This window comes from Neolamprologus brichardi, chromosome 22 (assembly GCF_056152115.1).
Source record: "Neolamprologus brichardi isolate AB-2024 chromosome 22, ASM5615211v1, whole genome shotgun sequence".
Taxonomy (NCBI): domain Eukaryota; kingdom Metazoa; phylum Chordata; class Actinopteri; order Cichliformes; family Cichlidae; genus Neolamprologus; species Neolamprologus brichardi.
In genome coordinates, this window is record NC_142124.1 from 27734233 (window position 1) to 27747001 (window position 12769).

A 12769-nucleotide genomic window follows, 5' to 3' on the forward strand; every position below is an offset into this window, starting at 1 on the left:
TTGTACGTTAGTCACTCGTGTTATTACATTTGGCAAACTAGAACACTGTGTTCTAACTTTGACATTTACAGTTTAAACTCTGATGAAAGGCATTTTTTAAAGAGTTGCCAAAATATTTCTATAATGACTTTATTTTCTACTTGCAGCAATGCAAATTAATGGTTCGAAATCAGTCAGCTTGATGAGGGAGTTTCTACTATCAAAGGAACACATCTAAAAATATTTGAGAGGCAGACATGCATCACTAAATTTTGGGAGTGAAAACTACTGTAAAAAAAAAAAAAAATCTAAAACTGATAAGGAATGTGTTAGGGCTTGTTGAGCATGCAGGTTTCATCCAGAGAAGAACTGGTTTATATATTTTTTAAAACTGCGGTAACATTATTTCCTGTGTACTACATACTTTGAATGCTGCAGCTGAAATGCGGAAATGAGTAGGTATAATAAAGCAAGACAAACATGCCCAAACTGGAAAGACTGGGAAAATCACACAGTTGGTATTTGTAATTATCGCATTTGGGCACTGCAGAAGAAAGCGCTAGCAGCTTTCCTAATCGTGGAAAAAGTTCTTTTCAGGTTTCAATTCAATTCAATTTTATTTATATAGCGCCAAATCACAACAAAAGTTGCCTCAAGGCGGGTTAGGGGTCAGTGGTAATTCAAGATTCAAGAAGTTAATTGTCATCTACACTGCAAAACACAAATGGTTACGCTGAGCGATGAAATTCTTACTTTGCAAGTTCCCTTCACACAACTAAATAAACAACTAACTAAAGAATAAACTTAACTCTAACCATAAAAAGAATAAGAGTACACAAGAGTAGGGTGTAATTAAAATTTTAAAGGGCAAGTAGTTATGCAGCACTGTCACAGTTATTAAGATATTCCAAATGTCATAATTGCTTATATTGTATGAAGTTGTATTAAATGTTCAATAATTGCAAATGTACAGGTCAGGTTATTCAACAATAGTCAGTGGATAACAATTAGTCAGTGATTCATTATGTCGAGGTCCGACGGTCCTCACCAGTCAGCCTTCCTGTGATGTCGTGTTCTCGCTCCCTCTCGTTTCTCTCTATATGTTTGTTTACGTCCGAGAGTGAAGAGTTTTCCCGCCAGTCTGTTTGGGATGACGGTGTTCAATTCAATTCAATTCAATTTTATTTATATAGCGCCAAATCACAACAAAAGTTGCCTCAAGGTGCTTGTTGAATGCTGAACTTTCTATAATCAGCATTCGAGGATCTAATGTGTCCAGGATGGCTTTTTTGATATGGGACATGACTATGCTCTCAAAACATTTCATTACAGTTGGAGTGAGTGCGATGGGGTAACAGTCATTCAAACCGGTTATGTTGTTTTTCTTTGGGAGGGGCACTATGGTGGTGGACCTGAAGCATGTGGGTACAGCTGATTGGGTGAGGGACAAATTAAAAATGTCTGTAAACACCTCAACCAGCTCTGTAGCACAGAACCTCAAAGCATGGAGGTGTTTTCAGCACCACTTGCTTTTCAGGGGTTAGTCCTCCTCAGAACCTTGACAACCTGTAGGCATAGTGAAAGCCTGGTGAGGTAGTATTTCTACCTCACCAGAGAGAGAACAACAAAAAAACACAAACAGCAAAGACCAGAAAAATGCACGGATGGGCATTTGTACTATAGTTACTCATCTTATTACATTTGACAAACTAGGTCACTGTGTTCTGTTCATGAGACCAACACTAGCACTGCCAGCAGATGAAGATCAGGGTGGGACATCACAGCAACAGAAAACCATGCTAAGCCCTTGGGCATCTTGCTTTCATACAGAACTTTCTACATAACATTCTACTACACCACTAGCATGTCACTGTGACTGTGATGTGATACTACACTATCATGCTTTATGCTATCAAGCTAGAACAGTGTAGGTATAAAACAATATCTTTAGTGATGGGGAGTTTTAAAGTCTAAAAGTCAAATTATTGTACAAATATATGTGTATCTATTGGTGTCACATTTTTCATATTTTTCATGCATGGAGCCAGACTTTCTTGCAATTCTTAATCTGCAGTCTCGTCTTGTGTGACCCTAGCTTCATTGGTGGCGTGCAATTTAGCTTGAACCATGTTTTTTTCTGTTTGTTTTTTTACCTTTGTGCTTAGTTCTCCTACAACAAAGTATGATAAATCTTTTCATTTTAGCTGCTCTACATGCCCTGTTTTAAGGTGTGGCCAGAGTTACCCACATTGTCTTTCATGAGTTGCACTCGAGCCCTTAGTTCCAGTGAATTAACTCTTAATGCTTTGGCATACCAAGAGATTTTGGACCATTTCATGCTTTTTGTGGAAACAATTTGGGAATGGCCCCTTCCTGTTCCAACACGGCAATGCACTAATACACAAAATAAGGTCTATAAAAACATTGATGAGACAGTTTAGTGTGGAAAAACCTGACCTCTACCCAACAGAATGACATGACATGAAAACCTCACCTCTCCACATGCACCTGCTTTTTTTTCTTGATCTTAGTTCTACTCCTCCCTCTATACATGTGCAATGTTTTTGTTGTTGTTTCTTTTACAAAGGAGTAAAAGCATTGCAGACACAATGCAGAGGCATGCCAAGAGGTGTGGTGAATAGCAGCAAAGAAATATTCTTCCAGTAAACACATACCCTGTCATCAAATGCATTATGAGACTATAAATCTTTTGGTGTCCCGATGCGACACACTGATGTTATTTTTGACACAATCATTCTTTGCAACAGTTCACAGGATGGTCTTCATTGTCTGCAAGAAAAAGCAACACCTGTGCTAAAGCTAGATTTAAAATCCGCCCCAGTTATGCAACAATGGTTCGCAGTTTTTTTAGTGAGTGAGAATGTGTTCAAAGGTTTGAAAAAAAAAAGTTTACTTCCCGTCCCTTACTTTAGTGTTCCCTGTCAAAATTGACTGGTCCTCTTAAATTAGCACAAAAACGATTTTTCATGACCAAATTTTTATATTATTTAATATTCAGCATTCTTTAACTGTGAACAATGTCTCAAAGTAGTGTTTAACATGAATTTATAGAATTAGAAATGAAATAACTGCAATGAAAAAACACGAATATGCACTGAAAATAAATGGAAAACCAAAGACCAAACTCAGCATGAAGTGCTATGATTCACATAAATAAAAATAAAATAAAATGGATGAAACTTTGCATTACCTTATCAAGGCAGTCAATGCCTCCTTTGTTCTTGTTGTAGTCCTGGATCATAAGGGGCTTCCTGTCCTCTGTGGTGCTGATAGGGACATCTTTGTGTAGCGTGCTCAGCAGGATGACATTTCTATTCTTCTTTGGAACATTTGACACAAGAGTTTGTGTGTCAGTGAAAGCAAATTTTGATGAGAGTGTCTCTCTTCCTATGGCTGATACCAGTGCAGGGGGAAGTTCAGGCTTGTTCTTTCTCACTGTCCCTACCATGGTGAGCTTTCTTTTTAGCAGCTTCTGACCAAGAGCATATGATGTGAAGAAGTTGTCACATGTGATATTACGCCCTTGGAGACCGGTTGTCACGTCCAGCACAACACACATGCCCTGGTTTCCTTCTGCCCTTCCAGTACTGGGTTTCCCTGTGTAGACCTGCATATTCCAGGCATAGCTGCTTCTGGCGTCACACGCTCACCAGATCTTTATACCACATTTCCCTGGTTCTCTTGGAATGTACACCTTGAAGGAACAGCAACCGCTGAAAGGAATCAGGCAATCATCAACTGTCACCTCAGGGCCTGTATTGTACATAAGTGGTAGGCAGTCCACCCACCTGTCCTAAATGTTTATGACTGAAGGGAAAACTGTGTCTAATGAAATTCACAAACAGAAATCAGTGCACTGTTCAAAAATAAAAATAAAATGAAAAATAACAGATAAAACTGAAAAACAAAAGTAAATAAAAATACAGAAGCCCGGTCTTGGGACTTGTCACAGAATATTCTCTCTTATAGGTGAAAAAACACCAAATCTAAAACTTGGTGCCATGGTAAAACTTTCCCCATACTTCAGAAACAAAAACAAAACAGAACAAAACAAAAAATCTGCTAGTTTCACTCTTTTAAACTCTGGCTGCAGGATTCTGTTCACCCCTGCTATAATCTTCCCCAAAATAATACTGATTCAGTCGTCTATGTATCACTTCTCAACCCACTCAATAAACCAGACAGGATGATGGTAACAGTATTACCTTCTTAAAATTGTGTTTGATCCTAATGAGCTTCATTACACGTGTGTGTGTGTGTGTTAGTCGGGTTAATACATTTTCTATTTCTGTGTATCCTTTTATGTACCTTCCCCCTTTTTTCCGAAACAAAACTTCGTTCACTCCAAATTTTGTTTCAGAAACATCTAAATGAAAAATTCTGTCATAGTCAGGCACAGCTAAACCCCAAATGCTTGCAGGTTACCATCAGCAACCACACTGTGTGTTGTTAACCCCTTCTAAAAATACCCTCTTTGGATGTGTGCGACTTTGTGTGTGATTTTGTGTTATCTCTAGTGCATATCATGTGCATGTGTGGTGTCACTTTCCATTTTTCCTAACAGTACTTTTGCATACCTCAGTGCTTGTCTTCCTCCCCCTTTTGTGGTGGTCTGGACACTGTGTCAATCCTCCACTTCCAGGCAGTCGTTTGTCCCCCCTGGATTCCTTAACCCAATTTGATTCCCCACACTAAAACAGCAGCCTCTGTCCTCACCTGCTCCTTTCTCTCCGTTCTTCTCTCCCACTTTTCTGTCCAATGGCAGTCAGTTCTCTTCAGCTTTGTCCCGTGTATCTCTTTGTCCCACTGTCTCTTTCATTGCCATCTCGCTCCAAACATGGCAAATAAAAAACTCAGACAGTCTTCTCAAAGGTCCTTCACACACAGTGAGGTTGTAGCTTGCTGGAAACGCATCTCCATCCATCCAATCCAGATGGTGGATCTTCTCTTTCTGATGCCGTTTGCCCACAGTGCTGCTGGACCTCTCTGCTCATAACTCTGGTATTGTCTCTTGGACTGCTGTCCACTGTTGATGTTCATGCTCGTGCTTTCTGGAACTGCACTCGGTGTCTTCAGGGAGAGATTAGCTTCCTTGGAGCTTGCTTGTTCAGGATGAGGACGGGAAGCTGCAAAACAATTCAGCCAAAAATTCTGGCTGGGTGTTTCTATTTTTTCTAATGATTTTAACCTATAATTTTCTTCCGACTGCTGCCCGTGGAAAATTGATCCAGGTCCATTCGCCACCTGTAATCGACAGACTGAGAGACTTTCATTATTCACTGTGACTGCAGATGTTTTCATCACTCCTAAAGCAACACATCTCTACTTATTTTGTTTTGAACTCTACTGACTTTAAACCCCCAAAATGAAATTTTTATTTGATCTTAACCGCAAACACAAAAAATCTTCTTGATGTTGTTATTAATTCTTTTCATCCACAACACTCCAAATTATGTTTTCTTTTGTGTCCAGCAGGGGAAGAAGGTGACCCGTAGCATCACTGCTTCCCCCAGTTGGAGACACTTTCTCACACTTCCACACTTTTTATTTTCTTTGTTTTCACCATTTTCTTTTTTTTTTTTTTTTTTTTTTTTTTTTTTACCCCATTGTTTTACACCCACACATTAACCTGTTAACTCACTCCTCCAACCTCATTTTCCTTTCACCCCAACAGCTCTCATTCATCCTTGAATACTTGGTCAGCTTTAAATGTCACTGTTAATTTTTATCAATTTATTTATCATTACTTTAACGCTAATCCACTTTTTAATTTGCTTTATTTACTTTAGTTCATTTTCTCCTATTTGATCACTATTTCTTGACTATTATTATTTTCACAGAAAATCAACTAATCTACTTTGTCTCCCTATTTGTCATCAAGGAATTCACTAGTGATGTGCGGATCGATCCTGAAATATCGATTCCTCCGATACCAGTCATTTATGTTGTAGAATCGATTCTCACATTAAAGTATCGATATTTTAGTAATTTAGGGTAAATTTGTAGTTTATCATTAACAGGAACACAGTGGAAAGAAACTATAACATTCGGATATTCCACATTCAAAGGAACTACTTCCTCTTCCGCCTTTCATAGTCATGTGCGAAATACGGCTGTATAAATGTCTCGCAGCCCCTTGGCGTGCGCACTCACGACAATGGCTGAGCATAATTGTGCGGACATACTTTACCTCCACAAACCGCTGAGACGTGGTTTGCGATACATGTGGCAAAAACTGAGGTTTTGTGGCCATACTTGCCAACCTTGAGACCTCAGAATTAGGGAGACATTCAAAAGGGCTGTTGGGGGGTGATAAATACATTTCACAGTGTTTATTCATCGGATAAAATACGTTAAATGTCACCGTTATTATTGGCCGGCCCGGAAACAGCGGGGGTGTCCAAATTCAGAGGCTGCTTCCACCTGAGGACCCGGCCTTCGTGGTCTAAAGAAAGCCGGGTAGTACGTCACGAACTCCCTCGGTGGAGTGAAACTCAGCCGTCTGCTCGTTGCTATCTAAAATATAACCAGGTGCTGACGTAAACTCTCGACCGTCTCACACTTTGTTTAATTAGTTTTCTGTTTGACGTTTATTCAGCTGTGTGAAAACCCCAGAGGAACCCTGCCGAGGGATTAATAAAGTTAAATTTAATCTAATCTAATAACTTTAATCTCAGCCAAACCGATTTACTCACGAACAAATAAAACACTGAAAAAGCCAAACAATAACATTTTTAAGTTATCAAAGTGACTTATATATCATGTTTAACCTGAGTAGCGAAAGACCGCGGGGGGTTGAAAACGATGTGTCGGTCGGCTCAGATATTTGAAGTTTACACAGCTTCATTCTTACCTGAAAATATGTTAAAAGTTTTTTTGCGACCCAGAAAGAGAAATAAGAGTAATATTAAAACTAAGTCGCTACCGCCATTGTTGGAAACTGGAATTGGCTGGGCCGCGCTATGAATTCTGCAATATGGTTTTTCAATTTTGTTGTCCGGGTGGACATTCGGGAGAATGGCGGCTCCGGGAGATTTTCGGGAGGGGCACTGAAATTCGGGATTCTCCCGGGAAAATCGGGAGGTTTGGCATGTATGGTTGTGGCAACATCACTAACCTTGTCAAACACCTCAGAGTAAATCATATCACAGAATATGACAGTGTATGTTGAGGTGAACTGAAGAGGAGGAGAGGGACAGGTACTGCTAGGGCGAGACAGACGTTTCTCACAGAGTCCTTTAGTGCTGCAGGCAGGCAAGGTGTTCAAATAGTGCACAACTTCAGTTTTTTTATTTCTATATGATGAACTCTGCATTATTAAGTGATAAGAACAAGTAATCTGATGTCCTGTAATCATTATGACGCTATGATTTGAGATACAATAAATAAAATATGTTTTTGTACAAAGTATCGGTATCGGATCAGTATCGTCGATACCACCCTGAATATTACTTGGTATCGGATCGGAAAGGAAATCAGTGGTATCGCACATCACTAGAATTCACACACACTCACAGGCTGGTCACTCGCCCCCACCTTTACTTTCTCTCTCACACACACGCACATTTTACTCTTCCTTTGTTCCACCTGTGAACTCGCCCCTCGAGGCTGGCTCACACACACTTCATTCAAACTTTCTGCGAGACACTTCTGCTGATTCAGGACAACGCCCTAATCAGAACAAAGAGCGGGTGCCGTCCGCTCTTATACACCTCAACCTAACTAGGACAATTAGGCTCATGATCTTCAGATCGCGCCACATTTGCCTCACAAATTATTCAAACTGCGCCACGGACTGGATACCGCAGTTTCTCTTCCCCATAAAAAATAAAACCAAATTAAACCCCCCAATTGACTTCACAGTTTGCAACAATTCGCGACACGGCCTCCTGCCGCAATTTCTGCGCACCACAAACACACACTTTTAGACACAAATTATTTTTGTTACTTTAATTGACTCCCGTACTTCAGACGAGACGCCGACTCTAACGGCGCTTTCACACACACTACACCGTCCTCCTTCTGCATCAGGCACTGGTTCAACTCAGCTCGGAATCTAACCGGCGAAAGCAACCGATCCTGCTTTTATGTATACTTCAGACTGTGACAGGGACCTCTCCCCGACTTAGTTATTTAAGGAGCCACGAATCCCCAGGTCACCACCCTGGATCTCCTGCCCTCACAGGTCCTAGCCCCGCGTCCGAGACTAGGTGGGGTAACCAAACCCGTGACACATGCAGCCCTCAGCTGGCGACGAGGCCTTAAACCCCGCTTTCTAACTAATAGTAACACACGTTTCCTGCTTTAACGCACGGAGGACGGATCACACACCGCCACTTTTTTCCTAATAACTAAAGACGGATCACACACCGCCACGGATGAAACACCGATTCTATTAATTACTAACTAAGACGGATCACACACCGTTTCTTTAACATACTGAGTGATTTTACACTGAGATACGTTCAACTTAGCGAACAGATAATTTAGGCTTTAAACAATATGCACGGTTCGAAAATAAACAGGTCGTGCTTACCTTTTAATCATGTGAGCTAGCTCTCTGTTCGCCTCGTTTCACGATCTCAGCTCTGCCAATTCATCCTCTCTGGGCCTCGTGCGAATCCTGGGTTTCGGCACCAAAACTGTTGCGAAATCAGTTTTACCCCAGTTCTTTTATTCGCCGAAACTTCCAGAGACGGCACCGGAACTCAGTAGTCATTTTCACAAAACTTTTATTAATCTTTATTCATCTTCATTTAAGCATGCACTTCTAGAAGGGAAGACGAGGCCGGTGTGTCCCTCTGCAAAACCTTCACCCCTTTGTTAGTTACAGCCAGCTTTATAGAGGCGTCCCCATCATAAAACCCCCCTACGGTGTGCTGCAAACTCTGTGTCTATGTGAGTGCTCGTGTGTGACTGTGTAGTATACCTGTGTGTATGTGTGTGTGCACGTAAGTGAGTGTGCGTGACAGTTAAAACACTGTGGGTGTAGGTGACTCCCTAGAGGTCATAAAAAACCCATTTCCCTTCCAGACCACAGTTATCCAGGTCAAATGTTGAGACCCCCACCCAAACATTCTCTGGGGAATTTCCTCTCAGGATTAACTCCTCTCTGTTTTACTTTCACAGTTCAACTGGGGAGGGTCTCCTATACTCTGCTCCTAAATTCAGGACACCATACGGGGTTACATTGAGGGCAGTGTCAATGTCTCTACAATAATTCTAGATTCTATGTTAACACATTTCTAAACTCTAAATCAACTAAACATTTCTACACTAATTAGGTGTCTAATTAGACACTAATTAGACACTAAGTCTAATTAGGTGGACTTAAAGTATACAAAAATAATAAAATAGAAATATGGTTTCTACTAACCCCTGTGATAATCAAGAGACTACTGTATTGCAGTGCAGTTACGCAGTTTTGTTCTACTCTTGGAAGGTGGTGATATGCTGGTTCCTGTCGAGTTTAAGGGAGTGAGCAAATGGGTCAGGGTACCAAAGACAGACGATGCCTACAATTACTCCGAATTTTTGCAAACTAAGTAAAACTGTAACTGTAACCAGTGTTGGGAAGGTTACTTTTAAAATGTATTCCATTACAGAATACAGAATACATGCCCCAAAATGTATTCTGTAACGTATTCCGTTACGTTACTCAATGAGAGTAACGTATTCTGAATACTTTGGATTACTTAATATATTATCATGCTGTTTACAACTACGTGAATGTACTATTGCTGTGATTTATTACTGTTACTGAAGGTCCGCGGCTCCGAACCGTAGTAAAGGGACCTCTGGCTAATACGGTGGGTTCTGTGTTAAACTAGCTTTACTTTGTTGTCTGGGTCAACTTTGCTAGCGAGAGACAGAGAGAGGCGTTGAAAGGCTGCTGCAACTGAACGTATTGTTTTTGGAGGAAAACACGAACACGGTGTACAGTCGAGTCTTAATAGCTTACTTACAACTGGGCTCGTCAGGTACTCTTCTTGGCTGCAGTGGTTATTATTATATTTACATGCTTCCAGCTCCGGTTTTTGCTCGATGACAGCTCGTACTTTTCCTTTTTCTCCCTCCCTCGCTCACAGACACATAACGTGTATGGCAGTCCATTCTCCCTGCAGCACGGACTACACTGCCAATGATGCTACATTCTTTAGAGCTATACCTGTAGCATTCTGCCTATTAGCTTAGCACAACAACAACAGGCGCTCTCTCACCCAGGAAACACGCAGAGAGAGAGAGAGCGTCACCCTGTAACCATGGCAACCGTAACGCTGCCACCTGGAACAACAGAACGTAGCTGTCAAACAAAACCCAAACAGTCCTGACCCGCGACAATATGAAACAGGAAAGTACCGCCGTATAATCCATTTATTTCAACAAAGTAACTGTATTCTAAATACCACCTTTTTAAACGGTAACGGAATACAGTTACTCATATTTTGTATTTTAAATACGTAACGGCGGTACATGTATTCCGTTACTCCCCAACACTGACTGTAACTAAGTAAATTTATTCATATACTATTCATGTAAATATTGTTTTGATTTACTTGTACTATACTCAAACCCTTCACTGCAGTCCAAGGGCAAATACTGTAAGTTTAGTTCACTACATTGATTGCTAATTTAAATGAAAATTAGCAATCAAATTAGTAATCGAATGAATAAAAAATTTATAAATATTATCAAAGTAAAACTGTGATTTACGGATTTATGAATCATAAATTCATATAGAACTTTATTGATTGCTTCTTTTTTAGTGCTGGTGAAATTCAGTTTGCCAGGTTCTACCAATTTGGTCCTGATGGATTCTGCGGGAGTGGAAGTGGATTCGGACATATTTGATGAACTTTTGAAGTCATCTCAGGTGTCTTTCAGTGTCTTCACTGAAGAATACAGTGGTAAGAAGCTTAAGCCGTATGTTTCATTTAAAAATGCGTTGTTAAATTTACTAATTTATAGTTGTGTAATCATGTTTAAATCTATGAGGCTGTCTGTATTGTTAGACAACAGTGTTGCAGGGTCTTCTTCAGAGGCCCCATCTTCATTAGAGTTGTCACCATCACCTGCATCAGGAGGATCATCATCAGGTTCAGACACAACAGTAATACTTGAATCTATCAAAGCTCGGAAAAGACAGCTAATTGAAGGACCTCCTGACAGCAACACTGCAAGAAATGTAAGTAATCTTCAGGATATATGAATTTGAACTTGAATCTGTGTTGGGGTAAATAATTGATAGTTTTTGTGTTCTCTGTATCTGCCTTTTAGGAGGATCCCACCAGTAAGTGTCCGCATTATGTATGCACTTAGGATTACAACCTTGTTCCCAAACTTGAAGGACCCAGATTCAAAGAATGGTTATGTAAGTAATGATGTTATGATGCATACAAGCTGTCAGTGTCATAGTCCTGGGTCTGTGACCCAGTTTTTATGCAATTAGACTTTTTTGATTCTGGTTTAATTGATAAATGCCTATACCTGCAGATATGACAGTCAGTGGTTTGTGTAAGTATTTTGTTGTTGGCTTTTCTGATGAAGTGGTTAAAGAAATCATATGATAAGACTAATTCAGGTCAGTCTGTCATTCAGGCAGTTTACCAAGTTATTCCCTAATGGACCCAAAATAAATAAATGTAAAAAAATATGTCATTGTGTAACAATTGATTTAAATAGACCTCTAATGCATGATGCCATATCTGGCTTTTTGACATGTAGCACTGAACAATCCCACCAGTCAGGAGTTTTCTTCACTTGCTACAAACAGTGTAGGTAGGGTAGCAGGTAATCAATACTGAACTAATATCTCTCTTGCTCTTAATTCGACAGGAACATTTCTATGATCACCAGAGTGGTTCTGGTTACCTGGCATGGAGATTGAAAACTGTGCAGCGCAACTCTACTGAAGAGATGAAGAAATCAAAGTCAGCTTTTCAAGACAGCCCCAAGACTCTTCGCAACTTCGCAACAAATGCGAGACAATTGTCAGGTGATGAATGCAAGGAAGCTATGTCAATGATGAGGCACTTGACTGACATGAAAGTTGTCAAAGAGAAAATGAAGGTGACATTTCACCATAGGCAAAAAGTGATTCAAGATCCAGCCACAGCTTCTTCTGTCCTGGACCTTTTCCCAAGATTTCTGGATACACCTGGCTTGGTAAGGCATAAACTGATTGACTGACAGCTGTGTGGTTCCTTTGTTTGTTTGCTCATTAATGTGTTCTTTCTATTGTCACATTTTGTGTTTCAGATTGACCAAGACTTCACAATGCTGTTTGGGGAGGAAGTGTCTTAACAGTGTTTAAGACAATATTCTTCACCAGTGTAGAATATTGTTGAAACTGGTCAGTGTTAGTCAGTGTTAATCTTTAACTCTGTACAGTGTTAAAATAACACTAGCTCATTGTTAAAAATATAACACTTTGAAAATCTGGTCCGCTCTGCAGGCCTACTTGTTGTTCCTAGAGTATTTAAAAGTAGAATGGGAGGGAGAGCCTTCAGTTTTCAGGCCCCTCTTCTGTGGAACCAGCTTCCAGTTTGGATTCGGGAGACAGACACTATCTCTACTTTTAAGATTAGGCTTAAAACTTTCCTTTTTGCTAAAGCATATAGTTAGGGCTGGACCAGGTGACCCCGAATCCTCCCTTAGTTATGCTGCAATAGATGTAGGCTGCCTGGGGAATTCCCATGATGCATTGACTTTTTCCTTTCCAGTCACCTTTCTCGCTCACTATGTATTAACAGACCTCTCTGCATTGAAT

General features: G+C 40.3%; 1 pseudogene; it reads left to right on the plus strand.

Annotated features, from left to right (window-relative positions):
- Positions 1-1379: 1379 nt before the first annotated feature.
- On the plus strand, positions 1380-12336 carry LOC148096796 (uncharacterized; annotated as a pseudogene).
- Positions 12337-12769: the final 433 nt, after the last annotated feature.